Genomic DNA, 13,988 nt, shown 5'->3' with positions numbered 1-13,988 from the left:
TTTATTCTTATTATTATCATTTTTTTTTTTTTTTTTTTTTTTTTTTTGTTAGGGTCAAATACCAAACTTCAATCTTAAATTTACTTTTATATGTGTTAAAGATTTTGGACCCTTGTGAGCATATTCTTGATTTCCATTTGGAAATGTTAATGGCTAAATAACAAATCTATTTCATAGCATTCACAATATAGATACATGTATACAAATACAAAAGTTATCTTCATTACTTGAAGCTGGGTTGTTGTGGGGGGTTTTTCCCTTCAGAATACAGCACTTTTGTACATGCAAGCAGACCAAGAAACTATAAAATTGAATTTCATATGGAGTTCATGTGTAGAGGTAACTAAAAATATTTACCAAATAAATTACATTCTAACATAGTTATTTAGTATCTTAGAGCAGGAACACCCAAATGTTACATTTCTCAGTCGTGTTATATTACGCGATCAAACCTTTCGAGATTCATTCTAAGGACTTTTCAAGAGTTTCAAAGAGTAACTCATTTACTATTATAAAAGTATATTAAAACAAATGTGCTGCAATCTTCTCAAGAACCACTGGGCCGGGAAAATTTTATATTTACATAAAAGCTTCCTGACCTGGTACAGATTCAAGTCTCTTAAAACCATGGCCTCCGGAGGTAGGGTGGGGCCACAATAGGGGATCAAAAATTTACTTTGGAATATATAGGGAAAATCTTTTTTAAAAATCTTCTCATGAACCACTGAGCCAGAAAAGTTTTCATTTACATAAAAACTTACTGACATTGTGCAGATTCAAGTTTGTTAAAACCATGGCCCCTATGATTAGGGTGGGGCAACTACAGGGGATCAAAGTTTTACATACAAATATATATGGAATTTTTTAAAAATCTTCTCAAGAACCACTGGGCCAGAAAAGTGTTCATTTACAGGAAAGCTTCCTGACATAGTGCAGATTCAAATTTGCAAAAACCATGTCCCCGGGGTATTACATGCTATTCTATACCTTCATGTACTTGTGCAGATGACTGGAAAAAGGCACGAGTTGTACCACTTTTTAAATCAGGGGATGAATGTCTAGTTAATAATTATCGGCCTGTATCCATTTTACCCTGTGTTAGCAAAATTTTAGAAAGGCATGTTTTTAATTCATTTTATGAGTATTTGTCAGTAAATTCTCTAATTACAGATTGTCAGTCTGGTTTTAGGCCAAAACACTCATGTGAAAGTACTCTTATTTCTCTAGTAGATAGATGGCTTAAAAATATTGATGAAGGTAAACTTACTGGTGTAATTTTTATAGACTTACGGAAAGCATTTGACACTATAAATCACAAGGTTTTATTACACAAACTCAAGTCATTTGGCATATGCAATGCTACTTTTGAATGGTTTAAATCATATCTAACAAATCGTACACAGAGAGTTATTTGGAAAGGCAATTTATCGGATGAAAGAAATGTAACCATTGGAGTTCCGCAAGACTCTATTTTAGGCCCATTGTTTTTTATCCTGTATATTAATGACTATCCACAAGCACTGAAACATTCTCATGTAAATATGTATGCAGATGATACTTCACAAGATGTAACAGATAAGTCAGTGGAAAATATTGAGTCAAAGATGTGTGAAGATCTTCAGTGCAGTATAATGTGGATTAAGGAAAATAAATTAATCTTAAACCTGTCTAAAACTCAAAGTATGCTTATTGGATCGGCACAAAAATTATCAAAGTATCGAAAATTAAATTTAGTGATAAATAACCATGTCATAGAATGTGTTCAGGAGTCAAAATTACTTGGTATTATTATTGATGAAACTTTGTCCTGGAAAAGTCATATAGAATCACTTATGAACAAGATTTCCAAGAGAATTGGCATTTTAAGAAGAATAAGATATTTTATGTCAAACGATGCGCTGCTGAAGATTTTTAATACTATGATTTTTCCACATTTTACATATTGTTGTACTATATGGAGCAATCCAAGAAATGCTGAAAATGTGAATAAGCTTTTTATATTGCAAAAACGAGCTGCAAGGGTAATTCTTAACATCAGAAATTTTGAAACACCATCTAATGTCATGTTTACAGAACTTAACTGGTTGCCTCTATCAGATTACTTTGTCTATAGAAAAGTCATTTTAGTGTATAAAGTTTTACATGGTTTAATGCCAGATTATTTAAATGTTTTTAAATATGTATCAGAAGTCAGTCAGAGGCAAACTAGAAATTCTTATTCAAATATATTGTATATACCCAGGGCAAAAACAGAATATTATAGAAGATCTTTCAGCATTTCAGGGAGCACAGTGTGGAATGCCTTGAGTCAAAATATAAGAAACTCAACGAGTGTTGCGTGTTTTAAGAGAAATTATCTTAGAGATTATCACCATACTTTTTAAATTTCATTTTGTATTCTATTTATCTTACATTCATATGTATTCTACTTCTTTTAATCTGTGTTTATTTTACTAATATCTGTCTGTATGTATGTTATATGCAGGACCATATTGAAAACTAGCTAAATATGTAATCCTGGATAAATAAAGGCCTTATTATTATTATTATGTAGGTTGGGGCCACAAAAAGGATCAGAAGGTGACTCAGGTGAGCGATGTGGCCCACGGACCTCTTGTTCTACATGGAGTTACACACATGTTCAATTAAGCAAAAAGTAGCTACCTTTTCACTTTTTGGAGACATTGTCACATTTTAGTATAAACATGTTCATTTCTTTAGTCTAACATGCCCCCTAAAAACCTATGTGTGTGTTCTTTAGGAATGTACTCTGAATAAAATCACTAGACTTGGTAATGCACAGGACTTTTGTCCCAGACTTTTTTCACCAATTCACGATCACTTCTTTCTACGAATTATTTCAATATTGAAATCAAATATTCGCCAGGTTTCTTTTGGTCTTCCCCTCTTTCTTTTCCCTTCAGGAGTCCATCTGAGAGCGACATTTGCTGTGTATACTTTGTTCATTCTCATGGCGTGCCCTAGCCACCTCCATCTGCGTTGTTTAATTTCTAATTGCATGCTCTTTTGAGATGTTTTACTCCATAGGTCTTTATTAGAGATCTTTTTCGGCCAATAAATTCTGCAGATTCTCCTAAGGCAGGTGTTATGGAAGGATGACAGCTTCTTAAGGTCGCTCTGAACAAGTTTCCAGCACTCTGCTCCATAAAGTATTATGGACTCAACATTACTGCTATAGATCTTTACTTTAGTTTTAAGGGAAAGTTTTCCTGATCTCCACAAAGGTCTTAACTGACAAAAAGCTGATCTTGCCTTGCTAATTCTCGATGTTATGTCTTTTGATGTTCCATTGTCTTTACTTGTGATGGCACCTAAGTATGTAAAGTTGTCTATTTCTTCGATGTCATGATCCTGGATTCTTATGGGTGTATTACAGGTATTGTTTATCGCCAATACTTTTGTCTTCTTTGCATTTCTGTCCAAACCAATAGACAGTTGTTTCTAGTCGTGTTGTCTTTCTTTGCATTTGTTGTTTGTTGCTTGAGATGAGACAGACATCATCGGCAAAATCAAGGTCTTCGAGAAATGATTCCGATGTCCATCTTATTCCAGTATTTTTATTTCCGAGGGTAGATCTCATGCATCTTTATCCCCTGGCAGGCATTTTCACCTGTCAGTTCCAGGGGCTGGTCTACGGCACCAAATGTAACAGGAAGGGAGAAAATGCAACGGACCAAACCGGGATTCGACCCCGGACCCACTGAATCTCTAGTCAGGTGCTCTACCAACTGAGCTATCTCGCCACAGGCGATCGAACCCGGCTGACCGCTACACTGCATACTGTCATATGTACACGTGCTATATACTGTTACATGTACACGTGCTACATACTGTCACATGTACACGTGCTACATACTGTCACATGTACACGTGCTACATACTGTCACATGTACACATACTATATACTGTCATATGTACACGTGCTACATACTGTCACATGTACACGTGCTACATACTGTCACATGTACACGTACTACATACTGTCATATGTACACGTGCTACATACTGTCACATGTTCACATACTACATACTGTCACATGTACACATACTACATACTGTCACATGTACACATACTACATAGTGTCACATGTACACGTGTTACATACTGTCACATGTACACGTACTACATACTGTCATATGTACACGTACTACATACTGTCATATGTACACGTGCTACATACTGTCACATGTACACATACTACATAGTGTCACATGTACACATACTACATACTGTCACATGTACACATACTACATAGTGTCACATGTACACGTGTTACATACTGTCACATGTACACCTGCTACATACTGTCACATGTACACATACTACATACTGTCACATGTACACGTGTTACATACTGTCACATGTACACATACTACATACTGTCACATGTACACGTACTACATACTGTCACATGTGCACGTGCTACATACTGTCACATGTACACGTGCTACATACTGTCACATGTACATATACTACATACTGTCACATGTGCACGTGCTACATACTGTCACATGTACACATACTACATACTGTCACATGCACACATACTACATACTGTCACATGTACACGTGCTACATACTGTCACATGTACACGTGCTACATACTGTCACACGTACACGTGCTACATACTGTCACATGTACACGTGCTACCTCTCAATTGCATCAGAGATATTAAGTCTGTGTTGTTATACTCCAGCAGCTGTAGTGAAGACTTCCCACTCTTTGTATCCTGTTTTCTCTATATATCTCCCATCAGAACCCGGAACTGATTATTTGATAAAATTGTAAACATTAAGACTTCTTACACTGATTTTAGGTTTAAGACTTCTTACACTGATTTTAGGTTTAAGCAACCTTTGTGTTATCAGTATAAGCTTTAAATTCATCTTCATAACTGTCGATTTTTTTATTTTTATTTTTATTTTATTTTTTGGTTAGACTAGTCCTTGGTCCATTGGTCTTCATTCATTTGATACACAGTAATGACGCACCGCCTTGTGGTCAATATTCCTTGTACCGAATATGATCTTCCGCTGACCATTCGTTTTGAACTCGTGACAGACACGATTTTGGACAGACGTACATACACATATAGACAAGCATGCTGATTCTTGTATGTCAGAGACTCTGCACTAGTTAATGTGGATCAAAATTGTAGGGAAATATCACTCTGTAACTTCTAACAGTTATTTATCAACCTTTAATTCTCATAAAAATTTCAAATGGCATTTACCCTCTTAGGAAGAGCAAATAAAAGTTTCATATGCATATCGTTATGTTTCCGAGTGATTTTTGAGAGGAACATAATTTTTTTTTTCGAACGCCAGTTTTCAAATTATCGCCTTTCGTTTAACATGTACACAAATGAAAGAACAGATTGTACTCCTGGGAGTTGAATTTTTTCAAACATTCAAAGGATAAATAACAATTACTGTATACATCAAAGTAATGCCGGGATTATTCTTAATTTGATATTGATTCATTTTCACTAAATTCGCACAGTTAACATTGGTTCTTCATTTCTTTACAATATAGGCCTACAGAGATTCTGGTTCAATGAAATTATAAATTGACTTGTTTATCAAATGCAGAGGCTCGGGCGTGTTATGAAGTACGACTCTGATCACCAATGAACTTGTCCACGATGCTCGTTTACGAAATATTTACGAAAGACAAAACATACGAATATATCTTTTCCTATCATTTTGTAAAACAAATATACCTGTTTATATAGGATCTAGTGCTTATAAGAAATAATCTCTCTTTGTTTTTAATCTTAACTTTTGAATACAGGTTTATATTGTTAGGAGTGAATTTGAAGGAAATGCGCATTATTTCGTCGAATGTCCAAGATATAATCAGCAAAGAGATATTCTTCTGCAGTAATTTCATGACATTGGTGTTCCTTTTCAATTGAACTACGGTATATTCTATATGGTAGTTCTGAGTATTCATATAACTTGAATTGCAAAATTATTTCCTCTGTTCATAACTACATTAAATCTTCTAATCGCTTTTGTACATATTAATTTTTGCACTTATTTTAAAATCATTTATTTATTTTCTTTTTTCTTCTAACGGGCTTGATTGATCTATGTTAGTATTGATCTATAGTATATGTATGTGTGTGACTGTAGGTGGAGGGTTTTGTAAGTGTACGTACATTGTATGTGTAGAACATATTGATCCATAAAAATCAGATCATAGCAAAATTCAGCAAAACTCTTAACTATTTTTATGTAAACCTCATTACAATATTGTTACATCTTCAAGAATCCTGTATATATATCAATCATACCTTTGTATTTGGGGAAAGGGCCTACACAGGCTATACCTGTTGCCCCATCCTAATGAGTTTCTCAATAAAATATATTTAAAATAAAATTGTTAGGAGAACGTTTTCTGTGACATATTTTATTTCAAACAAAACGAGGATGTGAAGAGGCCCGCACCAATATATTCATGCGCGTAGTGCGTGATGACCCAGGGAAGTTGAACTCCCAAAAATGTGATGAAATTTGACTCAAGACAGTTAATGTGCACACTGTCAATCGCAGGTCGCACGTTATTAGATGGACATATTATGAACTGACATTTTAGCTTTTAGCTCATGTTAGCTACAGGCGCGTGTACTTCACAATTACATTTCAATCGCACGCAAGGTTAATTAATTAATTCCCCCTTTAGTTCAGTTATAGATAGGTAATTATATATCTAGGTTTATATTTTAATTTAGTACTTATTATGATTTGGATTTAATAAAATATTACTTGAATTAAAGTGTACATTAAAGTTTCCTACCATTATAGTATTTTCCATGCGGTTTGATAAAAAAAAAAAAAGGAGGAAGAGAAAAGATTTTTAAAAGCATGAGAACAGGTTGTTGTAATCCTGCTTAGTAAACACTGGGGTGATTTTGGGGTTTGAATATATATACTATATACATGTACTTTTTTAATTTATTATGAATTTATACACTAAACGATTGTTTGACAATATCTAATATTCTTTGCCATGTATACGTACCAATGCAATTTAATTCTGTTTCTGATCATTCAATTTCAGTTTCATTTCATGATATATTTTTTACTATTAATTTCAGAATAGTTATTTTAAATAGCTTACTTAATTAGATTACTCTCTAAAGCGAACGTCCCATCAAACATGTATGGAATCCAGTCCCGCCAAAAGGCGGCCATATTGTAGTCTGAATTTCGAGACTTCGTAAGCTTCGTATTTTCGTGTGTATATTTTCATGGTAACATCATTTTTCAGTAATGAAAAAGAAATAGGTTTATTATGTAAATACACTCTCCGTTGCATCATTGCAAAATGTGTTTGGATTGGAAAATAAAAAGAAATAATGAAGTTTTCTCTTAAAATGCACTCAGCGTACAAGTACTTTTCCCCCTTATAGAGTGCTCCGCGGCGCCTGTCCGCCTGTCTCAGAAGTCATGATCATAGCTAAATTATTTATTTGTTTCGGCGGCATCTCAGTCGGGATCAAAGCACTAATCCCGTAATCCGGATTGGTCTGATTGGTGACGTAACTAAATCCCAAATCTCATTTAACTTAGATCCGAAACAAAACATGGAATCTCGCCGTCTTATCCAGCTATATATTTTTTTCCATCAAGACTGACCTCGTAAATTCGGGTGTTTTGGGAAAAAAAGTTGATATTTGCCGCTAATTGCTCAAACACGTGAATTTACTATCAGACACCGTCAAACTAAGCAATTTGCATACATCAGATACGGAAGACTTTACCTAAACATGGAGAGATCGCCGTTGATAAACATTTATGTTGCTTTTCTTCTCGTCAACAATTCACATAATTTTTTTAAATCCTTTTAATACGAAGTGTCCAGTTTAATCGTATTTAACAAATTGTTTCAATGACTTTGTGCAAAAACGTGTGACATGTATGTTGATCGATGTGAAGTTTAGAAATCAATGTCAGAATTCAGTTTTCTGTGTGCATATGTCAATCAAAATACTGATACGAAGAAAAATCACATTTCCAAAAGTTTAAAGTTCTGTTTTAGATTGTAATTCAATTAGATTAGATTCATTATAAAAACTTTGGTAAATGTAAATTTATTTTTTTAAAAATCAAAACTCAAAAACTCCGTAATTCAAATTTTTTAATCAAACTCAAATTGTATGTGATTTCCTTTCTTTTTTACATTTAAAGCAAAAGTAGCAAAATAATGATAAATACTAAATACAGTTGGCTAAATACATTCCTTTCAAAGACACTTTTGTTTTTAAACCATAATTACTACCGTGTATATATTTTATTAACTATTAAATTAAACAGCATGCGTATTGAAAATGCCATGTTTGACATAAAAAGTTACTTCTAATTATATATTCTTTTCTTTTTAAAAAAAATTAAAACAGACTCTCCCATAATTTTTTTTTTGTTTTTTTTGTTTTTTTTTTGTTTTACAAAATGCATTTTCATGCCAAGAAATAAAATTTGATTACATCAGTATCTTCACATCAGATCGAAAACGTGGCCCTTAAGATCTGTCGAGAGCGACTTTATTTGTTTTATTTCATTGAAAAACAAGTATACTACATATAGTAAAATAAGACAATATATAGAATGACTACAAAAGTAAGAAAAAGTAACATCGTAATAGTGATTTTATAAGTAACGAAAACTTAGGGACTCTCTCTCTCTCTCTCTCTCTCTCTCTCTCTCTCTCTCCACTTATTTCATGTAATATATATAACATACTTTATCTGTCTGCATGTACTAACAGTATTCATAGACACCAATCTCCCTGTATTTTTAACCGTGATCGCCATCTTTTAACTACATTAATATTGTTCGTATTCCCATGAACATCTAAACGTTTGACAAAATAACCCTGACCATTGAATGGTCATCAACAGAAACCTTCCTTAGCGTTCAGCTGATTTGGGAGAATATAACTCACGGTAGATTACTCTACGTGCGTATATAAAACTAAAAAATTGTCATTCTCATATATATATATATATATATATATATATATATATATATATATATATCAGAATATCACACATTTTCGTTAAACATCATAATAGATAAAATGTTATAAAAACTTATTAGAATGACAAAATTTTAATTCAAAGTGGGTTTTTTTAAACTGCTACTTTATAAGTACATGTCAATCAAAATTAATTGTGAATATCGGGGAAATTATTGTAAAATAGACATACAATATAGAGAAAATACTAGCATAGGAGTTTTTACCCTTGACACCAATTTTTGTATCAAATAGCTTACCATATAACTTTACTTCTGTAATGTCATATCAAACTATCCAATCCCCCAAAAGGCAAAACGAAGACAATAACATTCCCATACAAACCACCATTGTAGAACTCATCCACATCAGGCCCTATGCATTTTGTATTCTTGTTAATGTTTAAATTCATTATCATACTGTACTGTCACAGACTACCCATGTGCTTCTACATAAACTCTACTTTCTACACTCTGTATGTATATAATTATAATATAATATACATGTGTGTAAATTAGAGATAAAAAAGCGATATCCAACTCTTTTTTTACACAAATCAAGTGGAATAAACGTAAGAAATTTATAATAAACGAAATAGTTCATGTTTTCATAGATACATGTAAGTATTTGGTTTGTGGTTATTTCTATCATTGTTGGTGGTGCGTTTCATTGAGTTTTTTTAAGGGGGGGGGGTGTATTATTATCATTTGTTGTTGTTGTTTTTTGCTGTTGTTGTATTTTTTAGGGTTGTTTTTTTTTTTTTTTTTTTTTCTATTTTCAAAATCTATTTCTTCTTGTCTGAAATTGTTGTTGGTTTTTTTTTTCTTCCTATTTCTGTTCTTGCTTGATTTATTTGTTTTATTTTTTCGGGGCGTGGGACTTTTTGTGTTTGTTTGGTTTGGGGAAGGTGTGTTTTTATTTTATTTATTTATCTATTTTTGTCTTGGGATGTATGTTTGTGGTTTGTTTCATTTTGTTGCTGTGAACTTGTTGTTAGAAACTGTGACGTGTAAAATCCAGCAGAGATTGATATAAAGAATAACTAAAATAAAGATTTTGTAAAAACTTTGTTCTCTTTAAATTCTGAAAGGAACGCGTGTCTCTATAGAGGTATCTATATATTTGGTAACTTATTAAATGTTAGTATACAGTGACCCACACTACCCCCTTCGATTGAATTGTGTACTTTTATGTTACAGAATAGGGATCAAAATTCTGTTTCATCTTTTCAAGTGGAAAGTTGGAATTCTAGTTCTTACAACTTAAGTACTTTTCAATAATGTGTGTACCAATTTTTCGAGTTCAAAGACATGCCACGAGTGAGTCTTATACTCGTTGAAAGGTGTTACAATGGTGGTATTTTGCAAGCGCGGGCTAATAGGCATCAATAAGCTTGTTTACCCATTTTCGACGTATCGCGAGATCTCGTTCTCCGTGGCTAGGGTGACATCAGACCACGACCAGACAAGTGCGTGTTGAAGCTTACATAGACAACGTAGAACCCCCCAGACAACAGAATCCCGCATATCAGCCTGAAGTGGCCCGCTACACACAGGCGAACGAGTTGAGGCTTTTGCGAGTCAAGCCATAGACCCCTATGGTATTAACGCCAAAATCCTCAACCAAAAGCTTCAAAGGAACTCGCGGTGAATTTTTCGCCCGCGTTGAAGTGCATTGATTTGAATAAACTTCTCTGTATGTATTTAGATTACTCCACTCTTTTTAATATCAATGTTTATCCCCTTTTTGATTTCTTGATAACTTTATGCTCCCGCTATGATTTGGGGCTGGATGTATAAACAACGCTTCCTAAACTCTACCGCCTGTTAGCGAGTTTTGATCATGCATTAAATTAATTGTATGCAAAAACGTTATGATATCTGGATTTCATGCAGCGACTACAACTAATCTTGTCTATCTATTTAAATGTAAATATTTTCACATTGCAACTTTTTCCTCAAAGTGTCGATGTTTTGTCAACAAACTTAGAATATTTGACTGTATAATGGGAAATGGAAGCATGGTCATAAGCTGAAAAACAATAAAATTACACTTGAATAGCAATTCATGTTTTATCATAAGTCCACAAAGGCGCACAAGGCCTGAAAAGCATTTGTTATTCATCGGAATTTCAGCATGGCTGCTGAACATCATGGTTAACTTCAATTACAATGCTGGTTTTTAAATCTCAAAGTTTGATTTCGTACTGCTTTCGTTGTCGTTTTATCAATATTATTATTACGAGTATAGTCATTTCATCACTTATTGTTTTGGTTGTCCTTGCTATTGTCACTTCGTCACTTGTTGTTGTGGTCGTCGCTGTTATTGTCATTTCATCACTTATTGTTGTGGTTGTCGCTGTTATTGTCATTTCGTCACTTATTGTTGTGGTCGTCGCTGTTATTGTCATTTCGTCACTTATTGTTGTGGTTGTCGCTGTTATTGTCATTTCGTCACTTATTGTTGTGGTCGTCGCTGTTATTGTCATTTCGTCACTTATTGTTGTGGTTGTCGCTGTTATTGTCATTTCGTCACTTATTGTTGTGGTCGTCGCTGTTATTGTCATTTCGTCACTTATTGTTGTGGTTGTCGCTGTTATTGTCATTTCGTCACTTATTGTTGTGGTCGTCGCTGTTATTGTCATTTCGTCACTTATTGTTGTGGTTGTCGCTGTTATTGTCATTTCGTCACTTAATGTTGTGGTCGTCGCTGTTATTGTCATTTCGTCACTTGTTGTTGTGGTCGTCGCTGTTATTGTGGTCGTCGTTGATATTGTCATTTCGTCTATTATTGTTATTTTCGTTGTCGGTGTTTCGTCGATCTTTGCCTGTTGTTGTTCGTGCGTTTTCAAATATGAACTTAAAATTGAAGACTTGGATTAAAATAAAAATGTAAAATAAAATATTGTTTCACAAATAATGTACAGAAAAGTCAACTTCTTACAGTACTCGCTACATTACGCGATAAATTCCTCGTGTATTTTAATTTTTTACAGTACTCGTAAAATTACGCGATAAAATCCTCGTGTATTTTAAGTATTTACAGTACTCGTTTGTTTGATGTTTTCTGCCACACTTAACAATTTTTCAGTTATATGGTGGCGCCCAGTTTTTATTGGTGGAAGAGACAAACCAGATACAATGTACCTAGGAAGAGACCACCGACCTTCCGAAAGTAAACTGGGAAACTTTCTCACTTACCGGCGCGAGCGGGATTCGAACCCTCACCGACAGAGGTGAGAGGCCGTGTGAATTTGAGCGCAATGCTCTAACCACTCGGCCCCAGAGGGCCCTACAGTACTCGTAAAATTACGCGATAATAAATATCTCATGTATATTTCAGTATTAACAGTAATCGCTAAATTACGCGATAAATATCTCATGTATATTTCAGTATTTAAAGTAATCGCTAAATTACGCGATAATAAATATCTCATGTATATTTCAGTATTTAAAGTAATCGCTAAATTACGCGATAATAAATATCTCATGTATATTTCAGTATTTAAAGTAATCGCTAAATTACGCGATAATAAATATCTCATGTATATTTCAGTATTTACAATAATCGCTAAATTACGCGATGATAAATTCCTCGTGTATATCTAAGTCTTCGCAGTACTAACAGGGGACATATAAGGACTCAAATCTGATGAGATCTACTGGATTCCTAATTAATTTTAAGAATGTACCAATAGTCCCAGAAAAATAAAAAGCATTGAAAATGTCTTAAACACAGAGATAAACTTTCTATTTAAAACGTTGAAAAACATTGCAGACAAATCCATAAAAGGGGGTTCTACTAATTTGATAACAGCATGTGGAATTTTTTTTTTTTTTTTTTAATTTCAAGTACCTTATCTTTGTGGATGATAATATAAAATGTCCGTGTAGCACAGTTATTACGTGTAGCTGGCAGTCCTTAATCTTGGTTGTAACTCTCTTATAGTCTTCGGTTAAATCTCTTTGGTCGAACTTTTTCGCGATTCAGGTGATTCGTTTTGAATAATAAACAGGATCATTAAACGTACCCATTAAGTAACTCATCTTGTGCTCAAGTCATCCAAAATATTACTTTGTTAAAAATCATTCCGATTCTACATACAAGTACTCTGAAGTTCCTTAAAAAGATGCTGGGGTTCCTAAATGTCAATATCTACATAGTCTTTATAGTGACCAGGTCTTCCAACAGTGTTGGAATTCCCATGGACACAAATTGTGATCCATTACTAGCTGACCTGTTTCTGTATTGCTATGAGGTAGAATTTATTCAAAAGCTTTTACTTGAGAAGAAAACAATATATTGCTTTGGCTAACTAGACATTTAGATACATGTACGGGTATATCGACGTTTTCTATTAACAAATAAACAATTTTCACATGTCAATTCGATATACCCCAGTGAAATCGAAATAAAAGACATCACATATTTGAATATTTTATTGAACATAGAATCTATGTCAACGACAAATAAGCAACAGAAATTAATGACTAACGAGATGATTTCTGCTTCTCCACCGTCAAATTCCCATATTCCATCACCACCTGCATATTGTGTTTATTTTTCTCAAAATAATTATCATTTTTCTCTAAAGCCAACACAGCAAAAATGACAGAGGATCTTGACCATGACTTGGCACATTTCGTGGACATCTCAGCAGAGGACACACCCAAAAACAATCTTTGGACCACCATCAAAACAAAAGAGCAGGCAGGGTAAAGGACAGACAGAGATTCAGGCGCATGAAGAAGTCAACTCAGCAAGAGTGTAAGAGCGCCTACAATTCATATGTACAGTGTATTAGACATGGTGCATGAGGACTCTAACAGCAGGAAACTCTACTCCTTCATTAAGAGTAAGAAATGCGACAGTGCTGGGACTGCTCCGCTTCGTTATGACGGGAACCTACATGGAGATCCACAAATCAAAGCTTCTCTCCTGAAT

This window comes from Ostrea edulis, chromosome 7 (genome assembly GCF_947568905.1).
Source record: "Ostrea edulis chromosome 7, xbOstEdul1.1, whole genome shotgun sequence".
NCBI lineage: Eukaryota > Metazoa > Mollusca > Bivalvia > Ostreida > Ostreidae > Ostrea > Ostrea edulis.
This window is presented reverse-complemented; position numbering follows the sequence as displayed.